The sequence below is a fragment of the Vicugna pacos genome, chromosome 6 (assembly GCF_048564905.1).
Source record: "Vicugna pacos chromosome 6, VicPac4, whole genome shotgun sequence".
In the NCBI taxonomy this organism is placed as follows: Eukaryota; Metazoa; Chordata; class Mammalia; order Artiodactyla; family Camelidae; genus Vicugna; species Vicugna pacos.
Genome location: NC_132992.1, coordinates 28,448,242 through 28,469,961, shown reverse-complemented (window position 1 = coordinate 28,469,961; position 21,720 = coordinate 28,448,242). Strand labels below are relative to the sequence as shown.

Sequence of the window (21,720 nt, the reverse complement as noted above, 5' to 3'; positions counted from 1 at the left end):
ACCCACCCATGTGCATCCTGCCTGAGCACTGGCAGCTCCGGTGCTTCCATCAGTCCATCTTCCCAGGGTGGATACGCACTCAGGGTGGATGGAGTTGTCCTGTAGCCTTTAAATCACCTTTCAAATCTGCTTTCATATTTTAAATCCTTCAACATTACTCCTGCTCTTGTAAACTGTGTGAGGGAAGGCTTTCCCTTTGTCTTTTCATGGATCCCAAGGGGATCCTCAGTGCATGTTAACTGACAAGCGATGTCCATACAAGGCATGTGCAGTTGTGCAGGCAGACGGTGCTTTTCTGGCTTTATGAGCGTAGCAACTGGGAAACTTGTGTTGCATTTTCCATTCCTTTTCAGAAAGGAAAATTGGGGCCAGGTGAATGTCACACATCCAGTCACTTGGCACCCATAAGCGCCATGGGGTTTGCAGATGGAAGTGATATGTAGGAGACCCAGTACTTATTTGAAAATCTTACCAAGTTACGTTCCTTCCTCCATGGTTTTGGCAGGAATAGGGAACTATTGTTGATCGCTGGTAGTGAACGTGAATGTTTAATGCCTTTTGGATATTTCCTTTCCTGATTTCTCAACTTGAGTCTAAGATGTGAAACAAAAATAAATGTGGGTCACAATTTCTGGGTATAAGATAAATAAGTCATGGGGGATGTTACATACAGGCTGGTGACGCTAGTTAACAATACTGTATTGTGTAGTTGAAGGTTGCTAAGAGAGTAGATCTTAAAAGTTCTCATCCCAAGAGAAAAAATTTGTTTAACTGTGCATGGTGACGGATGTTAACTAGACTTATTGTGGTGGCCAGTTCACAATATATATACATATATTGAACCATTATGTTGTACACCTGAAACTAATACAATATTATATGTCAATTACATCTCAATAAAGGGGAAAAGAAGTGTTGGGTAGTCAGAGGGCTCTTTTGTTTTTGCTAGTAAGTCAGAGGAAATGCAGATAGGAGTCTTTGGGGGTATATCAACATGCTGTTTCTATTTGTTAATAAGGCCACATGATACCACACCATCAACCAAAGATCATTAAGCAGGGTGAGTCCATAAAGTATGGCCAAGGCACCTTGGGAGTTGGCGGGGAAATTGTCAGTCAGTGTGTCAGAGGAACTTCACTCCAGCTGGTCCCTTGGTGCAGAGATCACTGCTCCCCCGTCCTGGATGAGGGCTCATTTGTGTTGAGGCAGAGCTCAGAGTTCAACCTTGGCCACGGCTGAACTTCAGATACGATAGAAGTAACGGAAGTAACGTCATCAGGCAAGGTATCATTTAGAGAGCACACAGTGATACCAGCACTTATGAGGTCTGTGACTAAAATTAGGTGGGCTCTGTGTATGACTTATTAAACTAGATGGATTGCTTTATGATTATGTCCTATAAGTATAACCAAGATGGCCTAAAGAACAGCATGGAGTATTTCCTTTTGCTGACCCCCAATTTATACTTCTGAGATATGTATAACTAACTTGAAATTAGGCTCATGTGTAATTAGATTCCATTTCTATTTTTAATTGCTATTGTTCTATATCTAGGAAGTTCTGCAATGTGTATATCTGGGTACTATCTGCCTTATGCTGTAATGGCCTTGTGATCCTTTCTCTTTCAGCATTTTAAAACACCTGTATTGTGAACTTTATTCTTTTTGTGGGAAAAAAAAGATAAGTATGAATAGATTTAGAACATTGAAATTCCCCTTCCATGCCTTGGAAAAGGAATTTATAGAACACTCTTTGGAGTTACGTGTAAACTTCTCTAACAAGGTTTCCAAAAAATTGTTGATCTCTTCTAAGAAGAGGGAATTGAAGTTGAGGCAAACTGGACTTCGTGTCCCAGAGGCAAGGATGTGGCCCCAGTAAGCTGTCCTGAGAAAGCCCTAGATCAGTGGTTCTCAGCCCTGGCCACACACTAGAGTCACCTGGGGGAGATTTTTAAGATTTCAACACCTCCACCAAATTCCAGACCTACCACCAGCATCTCTGAGTGTGGGTCCAGGCATCACCATTTTTCCTTATTCCCCTCGTGATTCCAGGGTGCAGCCCAGGTAGAGAACCACTATTCTCAAGCTCAGTTCACCTTTTAATGTATATTCAAAGACATTTCTTCAGAGCCTGCTATGTATCAGGCACTGTGATAGACACTGGGACTCCTAAGATGAATCATATACTCCTTGTATATGGTCCTTGTATACATCCCTCCCCTAAGGACTGTCCTATTGGGGAAAAGTCTACAATTGAATAAAGGAGTCACCTCTCCTTTACCCAACAGAGTGAAAGGAAGATGGAAAGGACATAGGAATAATCTCAAATTATGATTAAAACCAAGTTAACCAAAAGGAGACACAAAAAGGATTCGAAGGACAATTACCATTCTATAAAGAATTTTAAATTTTAAATGTCAGTCTGAAACATTCCCAGGTATTGTGTGGTGAAAGGAGCCACTGTTGAAATACCTATGACTACTGACTCATTACTGAACTTAGCTGGTCAAAGAACAGTCTAGAATTGTGCTACCCGGTAGGGCAGGCATGAGCCACACGCAGCCACTGAGCAGCTGAAATGTGGCTAATCCAAACTGAGGTGTGCTGCACAGAACAAACACACACCGGATTTTGAAGACAGAACCAAGAAAATATAAAATATTTCATTTCTGCTTTTTTATATTGGTTACATGGTAAAATAACATTTTTAATATATTGGGTTAAATGAGCAAAATAGGTTATTAACCTTAGTTAACCTGTTTCTTTTCACTTTTAAGCATGGCCACTAGAACAATTAATATCATATCTGTGGCTTGCATTATGTTTCTGTTGGACAGGGCTGTCTAGAAGTACTGTCCCTTGGCCTCCCCCATCTCATCCCCTCACTCTCCGCACGTTACTGCTCTACCATCGCAACTTGAACCCTGGGTTATTGGAAGGCAGTATCATGAGCTAGCCCTCCCCACGTTTGCTCTGGGTCTGGTCATTGTTTGGCTCTCAGGCGTGGGTGCTTAACTGAAGGAGGTGACAGCATGCTACTCCATCAGGCTGCTCCTCTGTGGTTCAGGGGGTGGGGCCTTGCCAAGTTGCAGTGTATCCCAGTGCAATATCCCTTGGCTACTATGGAGTTCCAAGCAGTGGTCCCTTTTTTATGGAGATGATTCACTGATTCATAGAAATTGTAGGATTTCCCGTCTACTATAAATATGCATCCATCCTAGATAATCAAGTTTAACAGTTATCATACAGTTTAAGTACAGTATCTCATCTAAGGCGCCACTCATTTATAAGAAATGCCATTATTCCAAGTACTACTAAGAAAGAAAAACTGCTGCCAATTAAATCATGGCATGTCAGATTATTAGATGTACCCCAGTATGAGTGGTGATGAAATATAAAAATTCCATCAATTTTAAATGCATGTAATGCAGTACTATAATTAGACATACAGGCTCAGAGAGGAGGAATGACTGACACTTCCAGGAAGTCAGGGAAGACTTTCAGCAAAGGAGAAGTTTTTGTTCAGATCTGGGTGGAAGAAAAAAACCAAACCAAAGATGATGACATTGACAGCAGTGACAATGATTGCTCACGTTTGGTGGTTGCTTCTATATGCCTGGCACCATGGGGAGCAGATCATTTTCCTTAGTCTTCATCCAACCATCTGAAGTAAACACTTTTATCACCCCGTTGTACCGATGAGGACACTGAAGATTAGGAATTCTCAGCAGGCAAGGTATGAAGGGAATTCCAGGTAGAGGAAAACACTGCAAATCTCGGGATGAAAGGCGTGATGTGTTTTAGGGGAGTGGCAAGAGACCTGGTGTGACTCTAGGGCACATGGAAGGAACACAAGACCCAGAAGGAGAGGAGGGTCACAGTAAGACTTGCTGAAGAATTTGAACTTTCTCTTAGAGGCATCCAAGAGCCTTTGAAAAACAGTGTGGGTGGGAGTGACAAGGTTTTGTTGGGTTGGTTTGTTTTGATGTTGGGGTGTTGGGAAATATATTATAACTAAGTAAATATATTATAACTAAGAACAACATAAAAAAGAGTTGGAATAGTCAGACTGGAAGCCAGCCTGTGGAGCTCTTCCACAGCAGTCCAGGCAAAGGACGGTTAAGAACTTGAGCAAAAGCAATCCCCGTTAAAATAAGAAACAGCTGGGGGGAACACATTGATAAAGCTGGTAGGAGTTCCAGGACTTGGTAACCTAGGGGAAGTACAAAAACAGAGGAGAAAAGGGAAATTATCCTTTCTCATGCTCGAATAACTGTCGTGGAGGACATATTTGGGATGGAAAACAATGACAAAATTTGCACACGCTTATTGGATAAACGTTTGAGACACGCGGGTAGAATATTGGCCTCATAGGAGAGCACCGGGTGAGACTTGAGAGGGTAACAGGAATGAATGAGACAAGCCCAGAGAGGGGCTGGAGAAAGAGAACGTCCTGAAATATCAGAGTACCTGAGCACAGGGTGTAATATGATAACCATAATTGCGGAAGGACGCTTCTGTACTTCCCCGGTACTTGAGTATTTGGTAGGAAAGCCCGTTTTCTGCTAGAGGGTCTTATCACTCAAAGTCTTAAGCAATTGCATTCTTTGTGCCTGAGGAGTCACACACACGTGTTGTGACTCAGTTGATTCACGGTTAGGCTAATTTTCATATGAGCTGCAGCTCAGTTCTCCTAACGATCGTGATGAATTAATTTTCCTTTGTAAATCATATCCTGTTGCCACACTCAAGTGGAGATGATCTGTGCGTCCTTGGGTCTTTTATCATCCTTCCCGTCTCAGAATAGTGTTACTTGACACAGCTCTGGTCCTTGATCTTAACTAATTTCATTTCCTGCGCAGAATCCAAAGTCATTTTTATGGGACCTCCTTTCAGAGTTGCGGTCTCCACGGCAACTGAGCCCTATCCTTTACGTGGTTTTTCTTTTCCACGGTAGGCTCTTATTGATTCCAGTTTACAGCTCCGTTCAGCGTGACCTTGTGCAGGCGTTATGTGAGCCCGTGTTTTCCCACCCTCAGATCAAACATGGTCATAATGATATGGCCTTCAAAAATGTGATGCTCACATTAAAAGTCTCCATAAACATGGCAGGGATCCTGTAATTGAAAGAAGGCGCAGAACAACTGATTAGATCCTGGGTATAGATCTTTAGGGTGGTCTTTTCATGCTGTTAAATTGGTCATTTGTATTTATAGCCTTGGCAGGGAGGGCTGGAACCTACACTGGCGCTCATACCAGCCCCCTCCCACCCTTGGCCTTTTCTCATTCTCCATTAGTTTTACCTGGCATCATTGAGCAGCCCCAAATCAAAGCAAATCTGAATGAGCCATGCTAGTCTTCCTTTGTCCAGCTATCTTCTAAGGGTCTTTGACCAGCTGGGATGAAAGATATTCTAATGTCGAGAACTGTTTTCTAGTAAAAAGTGAGTAGATAAATTTACAAAGCTTAGAAGAAAACCTCTGATTTCACACATTGAATGCAAAGAGAATTATCTGCATAGCTGTGTACCCCTGATAGCTGGAACTGTCTGGACCTATTCATTTTCTCATCTTGACATGATACAGGCTTAGCCTGGTCCATAATAGGTGTTAATAATTATTTTTTGAATTAATGAACAAAGAGCCTGAGTCTTGTAAAGTGCCTTCAGGCTTCCTTCTCCCCCACATGGGTTTCCTATTTAAATCCTTTTAGTGTTGTGTAAATCATGCCAGAATCGGGTAAGATGCATTTTTGGTCTACAATGCATGCCTGTGGTCAGGTCCCCTCGATATCAAGACATCTATCTATTTTGAAGATATGTGTATAATCCATTCTTCATAAATATTTAGCTCAGATTAGATTTAGCTCAGATTCAGTTGATAACTGAGCCCTAGTAAACAGGAGAATAGGAGTAGTTATTAGATAATCACTTCAACCCCCAGAATGTAGAAAGAAAACCATCTGAGTCACCGTATTCAAGCTTTTAGGTTACAGCGATCTGGACAGTGTGACCTGTGGAAGGAACTGATTCTTACATTCTTTAGAGCTTGTGGAAGGACAAACTATGACTGGGGGAACACACACTCTACATGGGCCAAAGTGAGTTCTTGTGTACGTCACTATTCTAAAAAGAACCAGTCGGGATGCCTCCAAAGAACATCAAATAGCCAAGAATTAAGATAATCAGTTGTGATTTCCAGGTCACTGAAGTAACAGAGCATTAATCCTTGCAAGGTGGGAAAAGCTATCTTATCAACTGTCTATGGTGTTTGCGATTAAATTTTTTCTCTCAAGATTGCTTCCCCGTTTAGGGCTTCCCCATTGTGGCCTCATTTGGGGTCCCTTAGCCTGCTGAATCTAGCCCTTTAGGTTTAATTTCCAAAGAACTGGAATTAAATGTTCCCACTCACAGCTTTCCCTCCTGCGGGTGCCAGATTGGATGGCTTAGGAAGACTTTCGAGGGCCTCCTGTACTTTCCTTCCCTCATGAATGGAGAGCCAGCTCTGTGAGCTAGTACCCTGCTTTCTTTCCTTAGGGTCCTCCTCCTCTACATCCCTTCCCAACAGCCCCGGACAGTAAGATCCTGCCCACACGTACGCACACACACACACCCCATCAAGTTATTTCTCCTGGACTTACATTGCCTCCGTTCATGTTGCTCATGGTTCTGTCACTCTCTTGTGATGTCTGTAATTGAAGTGTCCATGAAGAGACCTCTTGCTCTAAAATGGACAACGTTCTGTCCTTTCTTCATCCTTTGTTCCCTGTTGCCTTACAATCCTGTTCTCCATTTCATTTGGGTCCTCTTACTTCTTCATTACACAGATGTCTTAGGTGTTTTGATGGACTCTTTCCTAAGCAGACAGGATGAGAGAGTAAGGATCTACCTCTCAGATTACCCCAGCACACACCGTCTTCTAAACCTAACACTAGTATAGGTCCAGTCATCAGTAGTTTCCACCTCAAGACTATTATCAGGATCTAATCTCTCCCATGGGTGTTTGGATCTGAAGCCTTAACTCTAATTTTTGAAAGAAAGGCTTTGTTTCCTGTCTTTAAGCAATGTCTCTGAACTACATACAGGTGAAAGAGAGATGGTGGTGGTTGGGTTTGGAGGGAAGTGTAGGGTACGGATTGATAACTCTATCTGGGTCTTGTCTAGCGCAGCAGAGATTTAGAAACACACACACGAACTCGGTGACAGCTCCAAGCTTATGAGACAGAATGCTTTAGTGGAACACAGACAGTTCCTTAACATTATTATCACTTTGAGTAGGGACTTTAACCACGTAAGCAGTTAAGTATTACTAGGGCCCATCTCATGATGGTGGTGTTGGTGTCAATGTGATGCCTTCTTTTCCCTTTCTTTGTGGCAGAATTCAAGATCCTTTGAGATTATGGGGCCACAACTACAATGACCCTTTTCCCATGAGGAGAAACATCCCAGGTAGAAGTAGGGGATGGGGCCAAGTGAGCCAGGCTCTTTCTTCCTATGTACAGACCATCTTGTCCACTTGTGAATTCTCTTTCCATATTTCATTGGCTTGTTTTAGAAAACCTTGAAGTAGACTAAATTGTGTCCCCGAGAAGCAGGGTTTTAGTGACTTCTGAAGTTTCAGTCATCATACTGAGATAGAATCGTGCTATTTAATCTTCCTATCAGGGCTACATGTACACTTTTCAGTTAAAATTATTTGGGTTTTTTTTTTTAACTATTCAGAATGTAGCAGAAAGAGCACTGTGCTTGAAGTTAGAAGACCTAGGTTGGAACCCTGGCTTCACCACTTCTGTGTGTGATTTGGGGAAGTTTTTAAAATTTCTCTTAGCCTTGTTTTCCTTTTCTGTAAAATGGGAATAGTAATATTTCCTGTATAGTGTCATTATGAAGATCACGTGAGGTCATGTGAAACTACCATGTGAACCGCAAGGCATTGGTAAAATACAGTGCCTTATTTTTGGAGTGTGGCTATTGTCCCAGCATCACCCTCCATGAGAAATACCAATTGGTTGAAATTTTCCCTTGGGTTTCAGTTCAGACAGGGATTTGGGAGGATTCTTCTTTTGGTTTGATGGTTTTCTTTACTAGTATACTTGCGTTCCTTTCTTTTTAGTTTTTGTGTATCTACTGTAGGTTTTGTGGTTACCACGGGATTCATCATATATGTTGACTTATAAATATATCTACTTGTTTAAAACTGTTAGCCATTTAAGTTCAAACACATTCTAACAGATCTACATTTTTTTACTCCCCTCCCCCATGTTTTGATGTTATAATTTACATCTTCATGTTTACCCCTTAATTGGTTGTTATAATTATAGTTGTTTTTGAATTTTTTGTCTTTTACTCTTTGTACTGGCTTAAGTGGTTGGTCCTCAGGTCTTACTATATATTTGCCTTTCCTAGTAGAATATTTTTCTTTTCTGTGGATTATTTCTTTTCCGCTTAGAAAAGACCCTTTAACCTTTGTTTCAGGATAGGGTTAGCACTGGTGAACTCCTTTAGTTTCTGCTTATCTCAGAAGTTCTCCATCTCTCCTCCTGCTCTAAATGATACTCTTGCTGGGTGGCGTATCCTAAGTGACAGGTTTTCGCCTTCAGCGCTCCGAATAAATTGTGTCACTCAGTAATCAGCTGATAGCTTTGAGGATTCCTCCCCCTCCCCCCCTTTTTTTTGACTTTTTGTTTTTCTCTTGCTGCCTTTAGAGTTCCCTTTAACTCTTGCCATTTTAATTATGACATGTCTTGGTGTAGCTCTGTTTGGATTCATCTTGTTTGGGACCCTCTGTGCTTCCTGTCCCTGGGTATCTGTTTCCTTCTTCAGGTTTGGGAAGTTTTCAGCCATAATGTCCTCAAATACTTTTTTGATCCCCTTCTCTTCTCTCTCCTTCTGGGACCCTTATCGTGTCAGTGTTGGTTTGCTTAATGTTCTCCCAGAGATCTCCTAAACTGTTCTCATTTTTTAACATTTGTTTTTCTTTCTGCTGTTCTGATTGGATGATTTTCATTATTCTATCTTCCAGGTCACTTAGGTGTTCTTCTGTATCATTTAGTCTGTTGCTCATTCCATCTAGTGTGACTTTTTTAATTCAGCTGTTGAGTTCTTCATTTCTGATTGGGTCTTTTTTATATTTTCTAGTTCCTTCCTAAAATTTTCATGGTGTGCATCTGTTCCCTAACATTTTTTATTACCAAGGCTTTGAATTCTTTTTCTGGTAAATTGTTTATTTCTATTTCATTGTTTATTTTTTCAGGGATTTTTCTCTTGCTTTTTCAATCGAGAGCAATTTCTCTGCCTTTTCTGTCTGTGAGAATTTTTGTGAGACAGGTACCTATTACAGTTTTGAAGGTGTGTTCTTATGCGAGAGCATCCTTTACAGACTGCATGGGCCCAGTGCCTTTGGTGGGAGAGCTGAATCTGACCTGGAGACAAGTCATATCTTTCCCCAGGGTGTGCTGGCAGCTATCACTTTGAGTAGGGGGTGAGGCTGGGGATGGAGGGGCTAGAGCTGGAGCTGGAAGTGAGGCAGGACTTCCCCTCTGCTCAGTGGTCATCACCACCCTATTGGTGGCAAGATCTGGTCCCAAGTAGCTGGAGCAGAAGCCCTAAGGGTTGGGCCTGAGCTGGCTTCTTCCCTCTAAGTGTGTGTTTTCCTCTCTCCCTGCAGTGGGGCCCTTGCCCCAGAGTGGGGTGCTGAAGCAAGTAGGGTCCGTGCAGACTCTCAGCTCATCGGTCACAGGGGCCTGAGCTGACTCTGATGCTCTGCCTGTGCAGGCACCCACAATTGTTTCCCTCGCTCCACACAGCACAGCCTTGGGTGCAAGTCCCCTTTGTCCCTCACAGCCAGTCACTGACCCCAGTTTCTACCAGCCTGTTGTGGAGCCACACAGCAGGCAGGCTGGGGTCCACAGTTAACTCTGAGAATGTATCATCAGCAGGTGAGCTGAGGTGGAGTGCTGCAGTCAGAGATCTGGGTGGCTTCTGATGCACTGCTTGAGTAAGTGCCAACAATGGCCACTGCCGGCCCTCCCGCCCAGGCTTTGCCACAGGATCAGGTCACCTCTCCGTCGCATGGTCAAATCTTCTCCCTGGTCATGGCTGCCCCAGATCCAGTGCTGTGCTCCTGTTGTCCCAGCAGGCCTCCAACAAGCCAAAAGGGCTCATCTCCCCCAGTAGGACTCCAGCAATGGGACAACCAGTCTGTGTTCAGCTCGCTCACTTCCCAGAATGGGTGTCCACCAGTGCAATCTCCCTTTTTCTCTGCATTCCTTCTCAAGAGCACAGGTCCCAAGCCAATCACTTTTCTTCCCTTCCTATGCAATTACACATGTTATCTTTCTTTCAGCCTTGGTTATACAGAAGTCCTTCTGCCAGTTTCCAGTTAGTTTTCAATGAGGATTGAAATCCACGTGCAGATGTATTTTTGATGCGTTGGGGTGGGCTGGTGAGCTTCATGTCCTTTTACCCTGCTATTGATCTTCAGAAAGCTTCTTGACTTCAACAGTTAAAATGCAGTACTTCATTTAATCTTTGCAGCAGTGATTTGAGGCTGATTTTTTATCCTTAACTTTCCAATTAAGGAAACTGAGTATAAGAATTTCAGTAACTTACTCAAGGTCAGTGTGATCTTAATCCCAATGTTGGTACGTTGCCATTCTAAAAACTTGGAAAATCACTTACTTTTTCTGTGTCCCAAGACTCTGGTGGCTAACTTGAAATAAGACTTCCTCTTACTGTCTAAATGAGAAAAATGTGAGAATAGCAGACTCATCCACCATAGCTTAACTCCAGCAACTCCCATTCCTGGAGTCCTGATAGAGACCCCGTTCTACTTCCCCCAACAGTTAACAAGTTTCATTTGTATTTTGGAAAGAATTGTGGTGACAAGTAGTTAAGTATTTTATGGAATCGGTATTGAGCTCTGCATTCTTGCATAATAGTTGTTTTCATGATAAATTGCTTCGTGAAATTGCTGGCTCAGCCACGACTTCCTCTTTGGATTCTTGACAACTGTCATTGAGGTTTTCATCAGTGATTGATTGCTATCACATGACTTCTCTCTGAATTACTCAGTTATTGTCTTCATGTTGGAAGAACTTAACACCTATAATGCCTTCTGGGAGTTATTGCGCAGAATATGTATTATATAATATGTGGTCTTGCAGATCACGTACAACTCTGGAAAGATCTCTTCATTCTTTCAAAAAATACAGGTCTGTTTCTTCTGTGGGGTTCATTCTGCTTTGGAAGAATTGTGCAGCACTAGTGGGAGCCCAGGACTGAATGAGATAATGGACGTGGAGCACTTAGCACAGAGCCTGGCACTGTATGTATCAGTTACTGTTACATTCTCAGGCATCTTACCACAATTTTATCAGAAGGTTCAGAGGATGGAGCTCAGAAAGTCAGTCACAGAAGTCTTATTTCCCAGAGCTGCGAATAGCTGCTGTTCCAAGTTCAAATGGCAAAAATTAAATAATTACAGTAAAACGGCCTAAGTATCAGGGAGAAAATCATGTTCATCTAGTCATCTCCTCTAAAAGTGTCAAAAACAAAGACTATAAGCTGGATTTCCCTAAGACCTGAAGCTTCCTTTTTTTGTAGATCATCATATATGCAATTAGAGGACGGATCAGGGAAGTAGCATTAATACAAGTTAAAAGGCACCAGATATGCATGAGCTTTTCTACAGTATTTTTCTGCCATTAAAATTTTAATTTTAAAGTGTAATTGTAATTTCTAGAATTACATCTTAATGATAGAAAGTATTTGCGTAATTCCATCAAAGATGACATAGCTTCGTGGCAACCCAAATCAACAGTATTACCACCTAGGGGCCACTGAGTGGAAGCACAAACACGTGATCCTTGGGACTCACAGACAGTCCAAGTGCCTTGTTTCAGTGGCTAAAGGTGATTGAAAATGACAGCGAGTACCACTAGAGCAAACAACTTTAACTATCCTTGATAACTGTTAATTGCCAGAACATTGAAACTCTGCTTTCTAGCAGATGGGAGAAAGATGAGACTTTGAAAGGTTGCAAACTGAGGCTAGAGAATGTGATCATTTAATGCCTTAATCATTTTGTTAATCTTTTGAATTGAGAAGAACTGTATCTGCCTTTCTCCACCTGTGTTTGTGTTTAAGTTTTATATTGATTCCTACTCTTTTTCTTCAGAAATAAAAACTGTGTATTTGAGTAGATGATAACTGTTTTTAACAGCGGTAAACAGTGGTTTGTGGGTTGGTTTTTTTTTTTTAACTATAGGAAATATATGTCAGTTCATGGCATTTCATAAAATCAGCAAAAGCTAAGTGCTTAGCTTCTTGAAGCGTTGGTCCGTGATAGCACATCCTCGCTCCATCTTAGAGTCTGGCATCAGGACGTTTTTAATTTACCACTTCCCCTCTCTCCCTATCATCTACCGACTTGTTGACATTCAAATTATTCATTGAAATGAACAAACCATCTGCCTGCTGAGCTCATCGTCCCATCCCAGTTCCCTGCTGAAATAAATGAAATGTGGGATGAGTAACTTTAATGTAATAATTCTAAGGGAGCATAATATATTCAAGTAGGTTGAATGCAGAAATCCACTAAAGATAAAACTATATTTGAAATTGCCATTCCTCCCAGGAGGTTACTCTTCTTCCCTTAATATCTTCCCTTTGGTTTCATGACTCTAGGATTAAGCCTAATTGCTAACATAATATATGTGCGTGATCACTTGCTTTCTTAAACTTAAGCTCCGCTGGCTTTGATTCCTAGTTTGTAGTCATGGCTGTGGCATTAATGGTAATTGGTCTGAGCTTTGTGTGGTAAAATAGGTTCCAACATGTTGACAGCAATTAATGGAGCTAGATGGTCCTGGGTGAGATTCAAGGGATGGGTTTGGCACCTCTTTCAAATTGTTTTCTTATTGTTCCTGTTGTAGTCTCCTGGGAGACTGTAGTGGAAAGAGAGCCGGCTTTAGAATTACATAAACCTGAGTTCAAATCCCTTGCCTAACTATCTCACCTTAGGAAACTTACTTCATCCAAACAAGGCTGAGGCCTCTCGTCTCAAAGATAGAATAATACCAGTACCATAAGATCATTGTCATGATCAAATCAGCAAACACATGTCAGCCACCTAGTACAAGAGCTAACATGGTAATGTGCATATATACTTGCTGTCTGCCTTCCCTTAACCCTCCCCTTATGTTCTCTTGTGTTTCTGTGACTTACATTTCTTAAGCAAAGTTAGATTTAGATCCATCTCAGATAATTTGTTGACTGTGAGTCCTTCTTTTCCCATACCAGTACAGATAGAGCTGTGCAAACTGTTTATTAGATATTAAGGTTTTACTCTGTTCCAGGCACACTCTGCTACTTGCTATTGATACAGTGATGAGCAAGATGAACACAGTCTTTGCCTCTGGAATTTATATCTGCAGGTGGAGATTGTAGCCTGTTGGCATTAAGAATCCATATGGTGTAGCCTGGTTATCTGTTACTGTTTAACCAGCACCTCAAAACTTAGTAGCTTAAAATAACAGTTTATTACTGTGCATCTCAGTTCTGTGGATTGATTAGATTCAACTGAGTGGTTCTTACTCTGGGTTTCCCATAAGGTTGGTGTCAGAAGGTGACTGGATTTGGAATTATCTGATGAGTTAATTCATACACATGTCTGGATCCTGGGCTGGCATGGATGGCACACTTTGTGGGTGGCTGGACATCTCCTCATCCATGCAGTCTCTCCACATGGCTTGGTCCTCCTCACAGCGTAGTGGTCTCTGGCTAGTTGGACTTCTTATATAGTGACTGGCGAAACTTTCCGGAGCAGATGTTCCCCCTCAACAAAGGCAGAAATTGCTAATCCTCTTAAAGGCTAGGGATAAGTCATCATGTCACTTTTGGTCAGAGATGTCACAAGCCAGCCCATTTTCAAAAGCATGGAGCAATGGACCCTACCTCTCAATGAAGTGCAGTGCACATTTACCAGGATGGGAAGAATAGATGGTGGCCATCCTGGAGGCAGGTGACCACAGAGTGTAATTGATTGTTCCTCAGTTTCATGTCCCTTGATGTCTTGAGTCTTAACTAATAGGTTCTGGCTTTTATTTGACTTAGTCCGTCAAGATTTGTGAGGTTGACCATTAGTGTTTGCCCTCAGAACAGGGATCAGTGTTGCCTTTAGGGGTCAGGCAAATAGCAAAATAGAAATGTGTTTGCTCTGGTCCTTATAAATTCTTCAGGACAGAAGGTATTTCCAGGGAGTGAGATTTCATCACTCTCCTCAGTCTCCCTCTAAGGAAGCATCCTTATTTCTCTGTGTAAACAGCCTCAAAAATAGTGGCCTCGCAGACCCACCTTACCAACCGATTCTCATGTTCATACTCGTCTTTTAGCACATAAACTCCTATTTTGCTGCAGCTTCTACCCCACTTCTCTTACAATATTCTTTTTGGAATTGGAGCCATAATGCATCAGTCCCCTGAAAACTCAACACTCCCTGCTCTTGCTGGAATGGAGACTCTTCCTCGCTCCTTTTGCCTGCAACCTACTCTCCTAGGCCCTTTCCTACAACCTTATAATCTTTTAATTTTAAATATGGTTCAGTGCACTAGAATAGAAAAACTCAAAAATTAACTTCCCCGGCATAGGCATGAGAGAAGAGAAAGTTGAAGCTGCCACATTCATATTGTCAGTAAAAATGCTGCTCAATTTAGGGTCTGGATTTAACTATTTTACACCTTTTAAGGAATAAGTTATCAGAAAGTTGACAGAATTGGAAACCTGGGTGTCTCCTTTCCAGTACGCTTGGCTTCAATAAAATTCTTCACTCTAAAACCCCAGCACTAAGTCCTGCATACCTTCCTCGTGGATTATGTTTTGTTCTCTGGTCCCTGGATGGCCAGGTTAGTGGTGCTCCCTCTGCCGGGGCGGAAGATCAGGTGGTCCTCCGCTGCCAGGAAGGTGTCTGCTGGCATATTTTAATCTACCATGAATCCGTAGAGTTGAGTTTTTTCCCTAAGAGGGTAAAGCATGTTTTAAAGACCGACTTCTAAAGACTCTTCTTTGCTCCAGCAGGTAATGGTGGTCCCATGGAACCCAGATTTGTCCTTTGCACTCGTCTGTGTTCTCTCTGTGCTTGTCAGGGTTACCATCATTGACCGCCTTAACTGTGAACTGCTGAATAACAGAGACAATACATCTGACCAGTTGCACCCTGAGTGGTTATGCTTAAAAGTGCTTTCTGATTGAGGTAGGGCTGAGGAAGGGGCTGATGGAATATATAGATTTAAGAGCTACTTCTAAATCACATTGAAAATAATATTTTTTTTAAGTTGCTAGTTTATCTACCAGTTTTGTGTTCCAGAAAATATAGATAAGAAACTAAAATCTGAAATTTAGGTTAAAGTTTATGAGTTTTGGTTACATGTTTCAGGTGGATTGATTTGAAACATCACGTGTCTTAATTTAGAATAATGACATTTCCCCCTGGATTTATATAACTTCTCCAGGGACACACTTCATATACTCTAAGATTAGAATACCGTGTGTGTGTCTGTGTGTGTGTGTGTGTGTGTATTTCTCATGAATATTAAATGGACAACATGCAAGAGCCATCTAAGGAGGAACAAGCTAGAAAAGTAGCCTAGATTATTTCCCACAAACTGCGATCATCCAAACTCAACCAAGATCAATGAGCTGTCGGGAAACAGGAAACAAAAATTCCAAGCAAAAATATCTAAAGTAATAGCCAAAGGGATAAAGAAAACCACTGGCTGGATAAACTGTGATACATGGTGGTGGTTTGTTTGTTTTTAAATTTTGTTCCTATGTGTAAGTCCCTCTTTGAGCAACAGTTTCTGTGTAATACAAGCCCTTTGTACTGTGTGACACTCCTGTCTCTGTGTATCTTCCAGAGACTGGGGAGGGTGGAGTGAGGAGTCATCCTTTCTTCTTTAAACAACAATTTCTCACACTGTTTAGGACTTAACCAGTTGTGTGCATTCTCTTTCCAGTACTCCAGCTGTGCAAATTACTGTCCCTTTATAATTCTGTACGCATGGGACATGCAAGCCTGTTGGCACAACCCCCCTCGTGTTTGTGCTGTTTTCCTACGTTCCCCCTCCCTCTGGGGTGGCTGTTGGCTGTGCTCATCCTCCCAAGGACTGCTCCGCTCGCCCTGTGACTGCCTCTCCCCGCAAGCAGCCACCTTTGCCTCGATGCTGAATGAAATAACCAAGCCTCTGGGATGCCTTTAGCTTGCCTGTGTGTTGAATCCCACGTGATCTAAAGTGCCTCTCGCACGGCTGCTGTATACTTTTGAAGCAAAATTATTTTAGTCATTTGCACACAGTTACCTGCAGAGATTAGAGACTGCAACCATGCTGTTCACTGCGTAGGAGAGTTTTTAAGGTGATGATACCAAATGCTCCCCCTCTTCTGCTAGTGATCTGGTGGAAGCAAGCTACTGCCAGCTAGATATTCAAATAGTCTCACGGCTCCTCCTGAGAATTTGATAATCCTGGAAGTGCCCTAGTCCTCAGCCCTCTCCTGGCTGCTCCAGTGTGGAGCCTGACCCACATGGACTCTCACCCAGGGCTGGGACACAGCAGTGACAATCAGAAGGCCGAGGTGACGGGTAAATGGTGTGCTAAGGCAAGACACTAAGTTTTGCCCACAAACCTCAGGCTGTCTCTCCTCGCCCCTCCTCTCCATCTCCGATGCCAGGGCTGCGGTCCTCCTGCCTAGAGTGACTCGTCCCTTCTCAGGTTTGTTCAGCACTGGCCTCTCAAGTGTCTACGATGTGGTGCTCTGAGTGCTCAGAGGGCAAAATCAGAAATTTGATTGACTTTCCAATGTAGGTCTCCCCGCCTTAAGCATACAGTCCTCAGTGCACTTAGAGAAAGTTCTGGACGATTAGAGGCAACATTGTTCGTTGTTGTTGCTTCCCACTTGATGGCCATGTTGGAACCACGCCTTGGGCTGGGCAGGAGGGAGATAGATTATTTTTTTAAGTTCATTCTCATTTTGAGGAGAAATAGGATCTCAAGAGAATCCTCTCAGTCCCGTTTCCAGGACTGCAATAGGCACCAGGCATGATGGATTCCCATAGTCAGCTGATGGCATGACCGAGAGGCCTGCCTGGGTCTCTTGTCTCAGAAGGCCAACCTTCTGATGTCGGCAAAGAGAGGAGCACATCCGCTCCACTAGGAGACGCTCATCATCACTGACCGCCATGGGCGTTTTCTGGCTAATGGCTCTTCACGTGTGAAGTGTCCTGCCGTGGAGTCTGGAGGACTTTCAGTCCTTGACCTCAAGTAGCTCGCAGTCTAGGAGACGAGGACGCTAAAAAAGGGGAGCAGTTGCGAAGTGTGGCAAATGCTGAGTGTGAAAAGGCCGAGAAGTTCATTTGAACCGTCTTCTTAGCTGCAGAAGCCTTGGAAGTTGGCTTGCAGTCCACTCTCTCTGGTTGATGGTTGCATCTGAATGTTGCCTTTTCCAGCCCCAGGGAGGGGTGGCGTGGGGGAATAGGGTGACAGTGGCGAATCTTGCCCTGCTGAGCGAAAGCCTGCTCTTCAGACCTCTCTTTGCTCAGCTCGCTGGTCCCTGGCTTTGATCTGGAGCCCTGCTCCCATGAGAGTTCTGCCTGCTCCTCCTCTGTCACACATGATGCACCTCCCCTCACAGTTTGGTCCAATTTCAAGGGAAATGAGCTGTTTGTCCAGTCACCATCTCCAGGCTGTGTAAACAAGCAGATGGGCAATTAGTGGCTCTGTCAGGTCTTGGCCCGCCGCTCTGCTGGCACCAGAGGAGAACCATCCCTCCTCTTTTGGACGACAGTCGTGCAAGCATGAGATAATGGGGACTGCCCGGCTTTCGAGATTTCTCCATGCTGTTTTAGAGTTCAGTCTTCGTGTCAGAATCCTATTGTTCAAGCATTTTTGGCAACAGCCACTGCTGCCACTCAGCTCATTTGGGAAAAAAAAAAGAATAATAATAATTTAGATTCTGTTGCCTTGATTTTTTTTCTCATGAGACTTTTTTTTTTTTTTTTTTTAACGAGCAGGAAATAGGACCAAGGACTAGAGGACTGGAGGTAATATCTTTCCGTAATTAGCCAAATGCTGACAAGAGAGGCCACCCAGTTGAAGGCGGTTTACTCCTTGCCCCTTGAAGCCGCCATGTGTGTTATGCACGCAGACCGGGGGCCAGGAGCGGGCTGGAGCCTCCTGGGCTGCTTGGCTGCCCATGATCTTGTCAGACATGCAGTCAGGTCACTTGTAACCCCAGGGCTGTGTCGCTGGTGTTTACTTGAGCATTTTACTTTGGCCAGTGGGCTGCTTCTTGAAATCAAAATGCCCAGGGGTTTGTGGAGGGGGCCCCCCCTCTGGCCCCACGATTTACCGTGTATCTCTTCTTGAGGTGCGCAGAAATCAGACACCAGTCCCTCGGTACCCAGGCTGCTGTCAGCATAAGCCAGTGGCATTTGTTCTTTCCCCAGATATTGGCTTCACCCCCTCAGGTTTTTTCTTTTTTTCCTTTCTCTCCTTCTGCTTTTAATTTTCTCTTCCCTCTTACCTCAGTTTTCTCTGCCCTCTTTCATAGCTTTCTGTTTTCTCTCCGCCTCCCCTTCCCCCTACTGTTTTTGGTTTCTGGTAACATGCTCTCCAGATTCTTTCTTATTCAGGAATCCCTGTCCCGGCCCAGTGTCATTCCGATCATTCTGGTCTTTTTTTTTTTCCTTTTCTTTTCTTTTTTCTCGTCACCTTCCCTCTCACCTTCATTGCTTTCCCATCCCTCCACCACCACCTCCTAGGACCTTTGAAGTTCTTCAGACTAGGAGGTGCCCCCGGGTCATGCCGTGTAGACAGGCCGGAGTCCTGGGTGATGCTTTCAGCGTGACAGCTCTGGAAGCTGCCATCTTTCCCCCATTTTGCCCTGAGCATCAGTTGATGGACAAGAAAGTTCTCTGTGATCGATCACAACTATTCTTTCCCAGTGTTTGTTCGGCACTTGTAGGCCATCTGCTGGATGTGAGGCCCTGACAAAAAGTGATGAGTCAGATACAGATTCTAGCCTCTCAGACCCTATAGCTTGGATACAAAAACCTCGCTCGACCTTTCAGCCGCATTGGATAGAACTGAGCAACCCATCCTTTAGAAAAGTCCTTTTTTTTTGAGCTTACAGCCAGCATTCTGTCTTGTCCTCCCTCTGCTTCATGGACGTGCTCCTCAGTGCTCCTCTGCCGGCCCCTCACCCTCCTGCTGTCTAAACTTCAGAAGGCTTCAGGACTCAGTCCGTGGACTTCTCTCTCTAGCTCTGCTCACTGGTACCACGTGATCCCATCAAGCCTTTAAATAACCACCATCTTTATTCTGATGGCTCCCAAGTTGATATCTCCATCCCATACCCCTCCTCTGGCCTCCAGATTGATACGTTTAACTGCTTGTTGAACATCTTCACTTGGATGCCAAATAAGTATCTCGAAGTTGGTGTCCAAAACCAGACTTTCATTTCCCACTCCACCCCACCATCCTCACACACCTGTGTTCGCCCAAATAAATGGATCCATCATTCCTCAGGATGCTCAAGCCAAAAATCTGGGAAACTTAGACCCTTTTTGATCTTTCACTGAACAAGCAATTCATCAACAAATCCTGTCTCCCCTTCCTTTGAAATACATCCAGAGTCTGACAAGTCCTCTTCACTTCCTCTGCTACCACATTGGTTTAAGCCGTCACCCTTTCTCGCCTGGACTGTTGCAGTAGCTTTTCACTGGTCTTCCTGCTTCCAGCCTTGCCTCTCAGATCCTTTTAAAATTAATGTAAGATTAAGGCACTCACGTTCTTAAAACCCTCCAGAGACTCTTCATTTCAGTCATCATTAAATTCAGACTCCTTATGAAGCCCACAAGGCCTTCTGTCATCTGATTCCCATCACTGCACCGTCCTCACTTTTTACCACTCCTGGCCTTGCTCTCTTGGCTCCAGCACCCTCAGCTTTCTCGCTGACCTTGGAGCCTGGCCAGCATCCTTCAGCTGCAGGAAGTAAGTATACTGGCTCTTCCTCTGGTCAGAAGGCAGTTTCTGCAAATATCCACACGGCTTGCTCCATCACTTCAATGTGGACCTTCCTCAAATTTTAAAGAGAAAAGCCTGATGAAATCACACCTCTTCAGCCTCTGCTGTTATTGCCTCTCATTTCTCAGCTTTGTATCATTTCTTAGAACTTATCTCCATTTGAAATGTCATGTGTTTCGATGTTTTCTGTTTGCTCCCATAAAGTGTATATATATATTGAGGTCAGGGATTCAAGGATTCTGTCCTATTCACTGCCTACTGTGCCTGGAGGCACTCTGTGAATGTTTTTGAATGAACAAAAGAAGTGCTTTCAAGGATATGCATAAAAGGTACCACGTAACTCAGAGGTGAGAGAGATCAGGAAAGAAGGTAGGTTATGAGCCGAGAATTAATGTGTGGACCATGAAGAATATTCCAGGGGAATTGAGCTGGCCCCATGGAGCATATACAGATTGCAGTAAATAGATCCATTGTAGCTGGCGCATGGTATCCCCCATGTCCCGGGTGCCCAGGAGAGATCAAGAGGCTGGGCAGTTCTGGCTGCGCTCCTGACCACTCTGCCCTCGGTGTACTTGTTTTGCTTAGAGCAGATTTCTGATGAGCCCATGCTAGACCAGGAGGAAGGTAACGAAGGGAGAGGCAGCCGGTGGTGGTCTTGGCACAGTCATCTGCAGAATCACTTTGGGGAGAGTGTGAGGAAGATGGAAAGGAAGCAGATGAAGAGAAGCAGTGAAAATTGAATCAGCTGGTAGAGATGGTTTGTAGCCATAGAGTCTAAAAACTAAATATTTACAAATGATACACTACAAACTAGTGAATAGAACAGAAAAGAAACAGACTCACAGATGTAGAGAAGGAACTGGCGGTTACCAGTGGGGCGGAGGAGGGGGCAAGATGGAGATGGAGGATGAAGAGGTACAAACTATCTGTATGAAATTGGCTATAAAGATGTATTGTACCACATGGGGAACATAGCCAGTATTTTATAGTAACTATAAATGGAGTATAACCTTTAAAAATTGTGAATCACTATATTGTATACCTGTAACATATAATATTGTACATCAACTGTACTTCAATTAAAAAATAAGATATTGTAAATACATTAAAAATATTTTACTAAAAAAAGAAAAAAAAAAGATGCACTACAGCTGGATCACTCAGGAGGCCTTCCAACCACCAAAGTTCTGCCCATCTTTCAATGCCACCTCTGAGCCCCATCCCACACTGGGCCTTCCTTCCACGAACCTCTTGGACACTTGACTTCCCTGGGCCTCTGTTTCTTTATAAAATGAAGACACTGGGCATTGGGATCCCAAAGGTCCCCTCTTGCTTCAACATTCTCTTTCTACAAGGAGTAGGAAATAAAGTTGGAAATTTTTGATAAGTAGTAGGAGATGGAAAAATGTGTCTAGATTGTGAAGAGTCTAGAACGCTAGGCCAAAGGCTCGGTATTTTATTATGTACGGGCTAGGGAGCCATTGAAGACTTGGGCAGGAAGGTGATGTGATGAGAGCTATGGAATAAAAAGATCCTGGCCACATGTACAGTGACCTGGAGGCAGGAAGGACAGTGAGTAGAAGTGATGATGTAAGAAGCCATGCAGTAATTTAGGAGAAAAAGACACGGGTCTGAATGAGGGTAC

At 43.4% G+C, this 21,720-nt stretch overlaps 1 protein-coding gene across 17 annotated transcripts in view; it reads left to right on the top strand.

Moving 5' to 3' along the window:
• The window catches only part of FMN1 (formin 1), a 432,624-nt gene that overhangs the window by 302,827 nt on the left and 108,077 nt on the right, over positions 1–21,720 (top strand). The window lies entirely within an intron of this gene.